Here is a 10863-nt window from a genome sequence, read left to right on the forward strand (position 1 = left end):
GGGGCGGGTGGTGTAAGAGAGAGGGAGAACACCAAAACCTATGTAAGGGTAACTGGTCAGGTAGCTGATTAATGGATTGGTATCAGGTGAAGCCAATCCAGATCTTTAAAGCTTCTCAACCCAAATTACTCAGTATAAAAATAACTCAGTATCCTTGTGTAAGTATGACCAGGATGCTTACACAAAAAAGGAGTCAAGACAACATATCAAAGCTAAGTTACTGCTAATACTACATTATGGCAATAAATAAATGGTATAGTTATCAACTAATCTTAGGGATAAATAATTGAATGAGTTAAATCATCATATTAGTATTGACTTAAAACATCTATTTAAAAAGACATTTGGTGTTTTCAATACTGCTAAGTCTTTAAATTTGTGACATCAGACATCTCCCCTGATATCAACAATTCAGACATCTGAGAGCAAGTCAGAGGAAGCTGGTAAAGCTTTATTTGGGTGAAAGTTTTTAAGATGAGATGATGTCACCAGTGTATGTAAAGTGCAGTATAAAATCTGTACAAAAATAGTCATGAAAAGAAGACTAGCAATGAAACCTGCATTTACTCATTAACAAAATAAAGAATAAGTTCACATTTATGATTGGTTATATTGTCTTTTGTTTTTTTATACTTTCCTCTTCTGACTTTCTATTCTGCAACCAGGCTATACATTTTTCTTTTAGAATCTTCATTTTGCTAAAGAAGAACTGCTTTTATGTATATCAAGATGAAACCCATTTGATATATAAGACTTACTTATTAAATAAGGTCTGCATTGTCATATAACTATCCTTGTACATGTGTACATATGGAGAAGCTGGTCAACATCTTAGACATTTATTTATCCTACACCTTTGACTGCTTCACTCACCTTTGCCTACTAATCTACCTCAATATGGCTCCATTCTAACATTCCCAACTCCTGTATAGCTTCAGACTGTTCTTTTGTAACAGATGTACAGAAAAAAGCAGTGTCCCTCCTTCCCTCTCAAACATGGAATATTTTCTTAATCTCAAAGACAAACTATAATTGGTGGCAGAGACAAGGAAGTGGGTCAGGTAGGGGGGAGGAAAGGGAGTAGGTTAGATGGGGTAATCAAACTAATGGGATGTTTGCACAAACAAAAAATTACCCAGCTGTAATGTTCTGTGTGTTATAGCTGTACAGAACTGGGAGCATGGGGTGAAACCACCGTGCCATTGAAGTCAGTAGCAAAACTCTTATTGATGTAAGTGGGGCCAGGATTTCGCCTAGATCATGCATTAGTGGGATTGCTCATGAGTGCAAATTACTCAAATTGGAAGTGATTGTAGGTTCAGGATCTAAGGGGAAGAAAACTGCAGGAGCTGAATTCTCCATTGTTACTAAGGTCAGTAAACCATGCCAAGTTTTCCAGAAGGTAATCACGACAGATATAATACAAAGAGATAATCTTCTGCTTCCAGGAACTCAAAAGTGATTGTAGGTTCAGGATCTAAGAGAAGGAAAGAAAACCACAGGAGCTGAATTATCCATTGTTAGTATGATCAGCAATCTTTGCCAAGGTTTCCAGAAGATAATTATGACATATTACAAAGAGATAAACTTGTGCTTCCAGGAACTCATTAGTTTTCAAGATACTTGTCATGAACTTTCAAAAGCAACTGTCTCGCTGCTTTGTTTTAAATATTTCCCTTGAACTTCTGACATGTCAGGCAAGCATATACAAATTTCAGAAAGCACAGTACCCTTCAGAACCTTTCTGTAAGACTTTGAGGCCACAAATATATGCATTCACAGCTGGAGAGATGACCTAACTTGGATTTTCCTTAATGACCTATGTGTTTCCCAGATGTATTCTATAAAAGGTACAAGGTGTCAAACACTTTTTCTACTCACTACTTTAGCTTTGTTCTTGAGAGATCGTATTGTAATATTCTGGAGGGCAGCATAGCTAGAGTTAAGATTCATTTGCCATTTTCATTAAACCCCTGTTTTCAGCTTTAAGTACAAGTAATATGTGAAAGCACTTTGGTCTCAAAATTTGAAAGTGCTTTGTACCATTCCATGAAGGATCTGAGTTTAGGATCCAAGCTCAGATTGCTGCTTGGCAATGTACTACTTCCTAGAGCAGGGAGTGTCTTGCAGTGCTCTTCAAACAACTCTCATCCTCATCCAATACACAGCATGGTCTTGATGGACTCCCACTGTAGGAAAAATGAAATGCCTTTATATCTGAAATATGGCATGGTAGCATCATTCCTCAGATTTCTCATGCTTTTTGGGCATGCACCATTTTGCAAGCCACAGTTTAAGGGTACACAGAATTTATGCAGGCTTCACTGTTGTCCCAGTGAGCAAAGTTGTCCCAGTGAGTAAAGTGGTATTAAACAGCATTTTTTTGGTGTTACAATTAATATTTATATTAAGAAGTAAATTGTGAAATGTTGTTATATAAACAACTTGAAAATATTGGTGTACGTGCATGCCACTTCTATTGCTTAGTCAACTATATGCTTGTACATTCTGAAGTGAAAATGTCTGACTGAAAAACAATGATACAAAGTTGAAATGGGCCATAACTTCTCGGTGCTGGAAGAATGAGAATGGATGAAGTTAAGGTTATTTGAAGAAAGTGAGGTGACATTAGAATCAGGTTGTGATTGTGTCTTACTTGGTTGACCATGATAATATCTTCCAGGCCCATACCCCTTCTTAGCTGAGTAAAAACATTATGCAGACCATGACTCTAAGAGAGTGCACAGCCCCTGTTCTCTGAACAATTTCCCATTGTGAAGCAAGCCAACATAGCTCCCTTGCCCCACTTTTGGGCCAGGAAAATCAGGCATGCTGAGACAGCCTTTAAAGTGATGCAGTAACTTCTTTTCTTCCCCAGAGCAAGATGGAGGCCAGCCAGGACTTCTTTCTCCAAGAGATGTCTGGAGACTTCTTCTGATATGGTATATTACTCCTTAGGTCTGACCTTAAAGGCAAAAAAATAAACCCGAATATTTGTTTTTTTAAACTGTTGGCTGTCCTTAGTTCAGATTTAGTAACAAATCATTCCACTAAGCCAGATTCTGATGTAAGATATACATGTGTAATTCCCAGTATAGACTCGGAATTGTGTTTCTCAAATAGCAATTCTTGACTCTTAAGAATGCATATTTAAAGAAACATAGAGGTTAGAGCTAGAAGAGTCTCATGGGTTAGTACACTGAAAATCTGGCTCCAAGGATCCTTAAGAGCAGAACTGGTGCAGATGCTGGGGGAAGGCAGGATTTTGGCAGGGAGTTATATAAGTATGCGCCAAACTCTTGGGTGCTCCTGAGACCAGTGTCTTAACTTCCTGCATTGCCATGCAAAGGAATGTTTTGGAGTGAGGCAGGGTTGGGTTAAGGAAGGAAAAGCCAATCATTTTATATAGAACACTATATAAAACAGAGTTGTCAAACTCATCCCATGCCCCAGGCCAGATAGGATGGCCATATCTAGCCTGGAGGTCATGTCTGATACCCCAGTATAGATCCTCTAATGCTGTGGTGCTCAGCCTTTTTACCTAGGGTGGGGTGGGGGAGGCAGATGGGCAGTGCCTGGTTGGTCTGTGGGGCTGATCCAGCTGGTGGTCCCAATGTTGCATGTGGGGCAGGCTCAGAGGGTGTTGTCTAGTCTGTGTGGAGAAGGGCAGAAGGCAACCCACCTCCTCAGGGGAAAAAGGAGCTTGATCCAGCCCCACAGGAGGAAGAAGGGGGCATAGCTCTGCCCCATGGGGGAACCAGGCTGTGGCTTGGCCTCAGCCCAGTGCCACTGGGGGAAAGGGTGTCACCTGGCCCCAATACAGCTGTGGGTGGAAGGGGGCATGGCCTGTCCTGTCCCTGATCAACCATGTAGGGCTTGGAGTTTGGAAATCTGGCACAGGGGAGGGTGGCATGTTATTAGCTATCATGCTCCTGCCACCAAATTTCTCAACCCATGGGAAGCCCCATGGGCCAGATGCAATGGCTCTGTGGGCTGTATTCGTCCTGTGGGCCAGAGGTTGAGCACCCCTGCTTGAATGCATTTCCTTTTTTCATGTTCACTTTGTGGAAGAGACTGTCTTAACTGCTTGGGAGAAATACCAGCGCAGTTGAACTCAATGGGAGATTTATCATTAATTTAAGTGACTTTAGGATTATATATCCACAGCCCCTTGCTAGTAGAGTTGCTTGGCTACTTTGAAAAGGATTCCTTAACCTTATCTCTGTGGATCTTTTTAGCACCTAGCTGAGACGCCACATGGTATAGTATGGATGGATGGTATGGATTTTTACCTGGAGCAAGTTATTTTCTCTTAATGCCAGTCGATTTTTCAGTAGCTCCTCACAGTAGTAACCAAGCAGGGATCCTTATGCACCATATCTTTGTTTCTCTCTCCACTGACAGTTTCTTTATTTATCCAGGACCAGTATTTGGATTATCCAGCTAATCTTGTCAATAGCGAGTTTCCTCTAATATTTAGTCTTAGGATGCCTTTTTCTAATGACTTAAAAGAAACCACTTCTCCTTTTCACATTGATCTCACCCACTGCATGACTTAACTGTTGGGTGTTCTACGTGTCTGTTCTTTAGGTTCTTTCTGCATGTATTCTGTCAAGAGCAATACCGTTTTACAGTTCTGTTAATCCCTCCACCCTCAATATAGTAAGTAATATTCAAGAGATTTTGCATTTTTTCATATTTTATATAGAAATATCATCTTTCAGCCCTGACTACTAAAAACCAGAGTGCTGGGATCAAATGGAAACACTGGAAAAAGAATTATAAGATAATTCTAAGCTCAATGAGGCACAGTATCCATTAATATTAGTGTTGGCTCATGTGTTTGAACAGATTGTGTCTCAGAATTGAAGATGATCTTTTTTGTGGTTAGTCTGAGATGTAATTAGCTTACTAACTGATCTGAAAGACTTCAGGAATGTGTGATTGTGCATATCTCTATCTATTCCCACAGTAAGACATGCCGGAGGATGTCCATATACTAGGACTGCAATATAGGTTTATGACTAGGACTGCAATATAGCTTTATGTTGAGGATGGAGAGAGGCCTAATGGAATATTATTTGTATCTTGGCTATGCCCTATGTTCAGTGAACATTTTACTATTTTCTTTCTCAGATGAATGTCTTAAAAATTACCTTTTGTTTGTTGCCCATAATCGGTCCTGGGCTAGGTATCACAATATCCTCCTCATTCACTTTCTGGACAGAAATGTCAAGACGAAAAATAATTTGTTTTACTTTTCAGTTTATAAAGTACAAGTAATCACTTGTCGCCCAACTGCATATAGCCAGTCATAGTCTTAAAAATCATCCAGCTGCATATAGCCAGTCATAGTCTTAAACTGTTGCTTTAAAAATTAATAGAAATAGATATGTAACAGAGTGTTAAAATAATTCTTTTTTTCCTTAAAGTATTTCTAGACCAGTTATCTGAGAAATTCATTATAGGTAAGGATTTTGTAATACCAAAGTGATTTAGGAGCTCCCCTCTGTTAGTGGGAATGCGCCATATGACAGTCAGCCGGCTTTTACTGTTCTAGGCATCACCAATAAAGCTGTTTATTCTCTGAGTCTGGAAGAGATCCAGTAGGATTTAGTTTTATGAAGTTTAATGTAAAGGTGTTGTATTTCATGAGATGAAATCATAACACAGTGGGTTTGCAAGAATTCTAAAAGATTATTATTTCAGAGCATTGGCAAGCACCATTCTCCTGTGAATTGTGTGTCTAAAAGAGAAATATAGATCTTCTTTCATTGGATTGAAATGATAACTAATCTTTAATCTTTCCTAGATTGCCTGAGTCATTATATGCTGTCTGTGCATTTTGAATGTGTGCACCAGGTAACAGTTTTAATTTCATAATGCTATGTGGGACTTGACTGTTCCTATACCCATGATTTCAAAAGGTTTCCTGTAAGTTTGGGGCATTTGTCTGAGATTTTTTAAAGCCCTGCTCTGGTAAGGAGAGGAGAAAGCAGATCAATATTATCTTGAAACTATTTATAAAAACCCCCCATTAAATCTGATGTATGAATTGTGCATACTATTTCTCTGTGTTCTAGGACAAACTTCTTGGATTATTTGATCATGAAGAATGAATGATCAGCCCTGAGCAATTTCTCACATTTCCTTTGTGAAGTGGCCTTATAATACTATAAGCATAGGAGATCTCACTGACTTGATTCTGTGGAAAATCAGTTATTTTTCCTCTGTTTTAAGACTAGTATACATATCGATTACCAGGTTCAATTAATACAGGCATACAAGGAATGAGAAGAGCTAAACAAACTTTACTGCAGTAGGCAATGTCTGTGGACCCTTGGTCCGATTTTCACTGGCTGCGTCTTAGATGAGTAGCAGACTGCGCAGTTTTTACTGTGCAGTCATTTAGCTTATGCAAGTACCAAATGACTGCACAGTCACTGGTGTTACTGCACAGTACTGTTGACACTTGGTATTTTTCTGATGCTATTGCAGGGGTGACCTCTTTTGGTGTATTTGACTCTGCAGCCTGGGCCTTCACAGTTTCTGTTGCCCCGAAAATCTGGATAGTCTTTTATTTAGGGATGTGTCCCTCACACAACAGCCTTTCTTGTAATGCAGTATCTGCAATCCCTCAAAAATCCTATCTGTAATCGGAGATTCAGTCAAATTCCCCAAAGCGTAGTTCTCACTCATCTCTGTAGCTAAGTAACATATTAATCTATATTTTCTCCTGTTTGTCTGCATGTAAGAAACTATATCTTTTAAGGGTCTTGTTCTTTTTTGGCATTCACTACTCCTCAGATTTGAATAATATTTTATTTAATTTCATATTTTGACTGTTTGTGAATGAAAAGGTGTTATAAACAGCTAGGGATGCTTCTCCCACAATGTACAGGAAGACTGAGGATTTTATTTTATCAGTTTCCTCTTCTGCCCTTGGGGTTGCTAGGCACCACTGAACCTTTGTCTGAATGTCCTCCAGTTTTCTGCTAAATTGCCTGAAATCAGAAGAATAGCTAGAAGGTGCACTATTTCCATAACTAACTGTTGTTCTACTTAACTGTGCAGGCAGATCACTTATAGAGGCTCATGCCCTTCCGTACAGCTGTGTTGTTCCACTTTCTCTTAGTTTCCAATTTCTGTTTCAGTTTGGATTTCAATTCTTTCAAGTTTATTCTCATTTGCCATTCATGACACCAAGGAGTGATCACTGGGTTTGATTAATACAGGCATGTAACAAATGACAAGATCTAAACAGTAAACTTTATGGTGGAGTAGTAGGCAATAGGGCTGTGTGAAAGGGCACCGTTCCCTTTCTCCTTGAGTTTTGAGGTTTGATGGAACAGCATTCTGTTTCGAATTTCATTTAGTTTCAAACCAGCTGTTCTGTTTTGCTGTCTCAATGCTGTTTCGAGGTTTTGCTAGATCAGGCTGGGGGCAGGGAGTCAGTCCAGCTCAGATCAGTGTGATCTAGTGCCGTGATTTCTCGCCCCATGCCAGATCTTGCACTGGGGATGGGAAGTCAGCCCACCTGGACTGACTTTCCATCCCCAGTGCTATGGTTGAAACGTTTCGACTTTTCATAGATTTCATAGACATTAGGGCTGGAAGGGACCTCAGAAGATCATCGAGTCCAGCCCCGCCCAAAGGGCAGGAAGTCAGCTGGGGTCATAGGATCCCAGCAAGATAAGCATCCAATTTGCTTTTGAAGGTGTTCAATGTAGGTGCTTGAACCACCTCTGATGGCAGGCTGTTTCAGACCTTGGGGGCTTGGACAGTAAAGAAATTCTTCCTTAAGTCCAGCCTGCAACGGTTTTGCAGTAGTTTATGACTGTTCAACCTCGTCATCCCTTGGGGCGCTCTGGTGAACAAACGTTTCCCCAGAAACTGGTGGTCACCCCGATAAACTTAAAGGTGGCCATCAGATCACCCCTGAGCCTGCGCTTTTCAAGGGGTACAAGGGGAGAATGACGTCCTGGGATTTGCTTGAGAAGCATCTATGGATGCAAGCCAGTGTTTTGGTTGCTTTACTAGTCGCAGCATCGCATTTGAAATGTTTCGACTGGCCTCATTTTGTTTCAAGGCTGTATTGATGCCCTTTGTTTTGCTTCAATTTTGCTGTTTAAACCTTGTAATGAGTCAAAACAGTGTTGAATGAAATGGTTGGTGAAATTTCACACAGTCCTAATAAGCAACCTCTGCAGACCCTTGGTCTGGCTCTCACTAACTAGCTATTTAACTGAGGGACCATTTCCTAATTACCAGCTTCCTCAGTCTCCTTAGTTTGGGAGCATTTTTAAACTACAACTTCTATCACTACAGTGTGTATTCACTTTTTCTTTTGCTTTGTTCTGAGAAGGCAGAAGATGGCTGTATACTTAAGGTAAAAAATTTAGACCTTTGTTTCCTCAGAGACTTTGAGCAAATCATTTAATCTCTCAATGTATGTTCCCTCATTTATTAAAAGAGAATACTAAAAATGGCTTACCTCAGGATGGTAAGGCTAAATTCAGTAATATTTGTAAAACACTGAGATCTTTTGAATTGGAGATGTAATCTGGGGGTATGTTTACAATGATATTTAAGGTTCACCTTGAACCGTAACTAACCCAAATCACTTAATTCACTCTTCCCTGTCTATATTGTATCTTACAACCTCCACAAAAGCCAGCTGTGTTGTCCTTTATACTTCCGAAATAGAGCCTTTCTGTGCTTGAGACACTCATGCCTGGATAATTTCCAAACATGCTCTAAAAAGGGACCGTTAGAGCTGACCTTACAAGTATAGTGGAGCTCCTTAGTTTCTGCAGTTTGGGCATTGAAATAAGGGATTTATAGTTTAACAGCTATGAGCTGAAGAACATCCTTAGGGTCAAGGCTACCAGTGTAGACAGAGCTTAAGTTCAATTTTTTTTTAATGCACAGGCCAGATTGTTAGCTAGTGTAAGTCTGGGTAGGTTGACTAGGTGAGGATCTGGTCTTTATACCTTTTTGGGCAAAAATCTCTGTATCCAGCCCTGTGCCACACCCCCGTCCCACTCTGCATCTGGCCTTGTGACACTCCTCACCTCACTCTGCGTCTGGCCCGCTCCGCTGGATCCACACCCTGCCCGTCATTCTTGATGGCATTCTTGATGCAGCACTGGCTGGAGCCATGCCCCCCAAGAGCATTATGGGCAGACATACAGACACACAGACAGATGGACTAAGCCTTTTATATATATAATTGCCAGTGAAGGAAAGAACTTTTGAGGATGGTTGGAACCTCTTTTTTTTATCAAATGGAAGATGGATTAGGTAAGAGCTAGGCCTAAAGGGCACCTATACATGTTCAGTGGTTAATCGAGTCTGCTGGGGCATGGTAGTTATCATGATCTACCAGACTCCAGCATCACATGTATCTGCATCCTCATGCTGAGAAATGATGGAGGGGTACTTTAACTAACGCTCGTTCGCCCCTTCTATCATTTTTCAGCACAGCAATGCTGATACATGTGGCACTTGGGGAGCTGCTCTAATTAAAGCACCCCTCCCTGACTCCCAGAGTACATGTATAAATGCCTAATGACTCAAAATTCAGGGACATATCAGGAAATTCCAGATCATGCATTTTTAATTCACAGTGGCCTTAACACAGGAGATCAAGATTCTGTTCATTCCTTTAAAAATATTTTGTCTTTTTTGTTGTATTTAGTATACAATGGATGAATCTTCAGGTCCTAAACAGTCACCCCTTTAAAAGTAAGGATATACTTTTGCATCACACTGGGTGTGTGTACACATGAAATTAGTGCGAATTAAAAAGCTCCAATGCAATATGCGCTGGAGATTATTGCTCCTGGGCATGCCATTTGCACATCTGCCTTGGACTGCAGCGTGTTGAGCTGGGCTGGAGCAGTCTTGGCTAGCAGAGGATCCTGGGGGTCAGCCTGCCAGCCCCGAGGCTGCTCCCCCATTGCTCAACTTGCTGTGGAGGGGCTCACTGGAGCATCATGGTGCTTCAGTGTGGGGTTAGCTGACAGGCAGCCGCTGCACTGAAGTACCCTTATGCCCCAGCCAGCTTGGGCAGTGTCTATATGTGTGCTGCTGCAGTTTTCTACTCTGCAGCAGGATAGTACTTGTAAGTTCATTAACTCCAGCCAAATAGGGGCACATGTGTAGACATGCAACATTTACTTCACAGCTAATTAGTTTACAGTGCAGTAAACATCTCATGTAGACAATGTGTACCATCTGTCTGAGATATTCTTTAAGACTTTTTTGAGCCATTGGTAATGCTCAGAACATTAATACTGCAGATGGTGGGAAGACCAGTTTAACATTCACTTCTTTGAAGCCTGTGAATAAATTACTGTTACTGCTTACTTTTACATTCTTGGCAAATATGATACTTATAGACTAAATATAGAAATATGTTTTGGTTTCTTTTAGCTTTGAAAAGTGAAAATCAAATGAATTGCTTCTTTTATCAGGGGACGTTAATGTTACCGGTCGTATGAACTTGGAGCCATACTTTTGGTTACACAAGAGTGCTCCTTCTGCAAATCCATGCTACCCAGGTTTCAGTTTCATAGTTTCATAGTTTCTAGGGTCAGAAGGAACCTGAGTAGATCATCTAGTCTGACCCCCTGCCATGGCAGGAAAGATTACTGGGGTCAAATGACCCCAGCAAGGTGTTCATCTAACCTCCTCTTAAAGACCCCCAGGGTAGGAGCCAGCACCACTTCTCTTGGAAGTTGATTCCAGATCCTAGCTGGCCTGACCATGAAGTAGCACCTCCTGATATCTAGCCTAAATCTACCCTCTGCCAGCTTGTGACCGTTATTCCTGGTCACTCCTGGCAGTGCTCAGGGGAAT

This window comes from Gavialis gangeticus, unplaced genomic scaffold (assembly GCF_001723915.1).
Source record: "Gavialis gangeticus isolate Ggan-Ray unplaced genomic scaffold, GavGan_comp1, whole genome shotgun sequence".
In the NCBI taxonomy this organism is placed as follows: domain Eukaryota; kingdom Metazoa; phylum Chordata; order Crocodylia; family Gavialidae; genus Gavialis; species Gavialis gangeticus.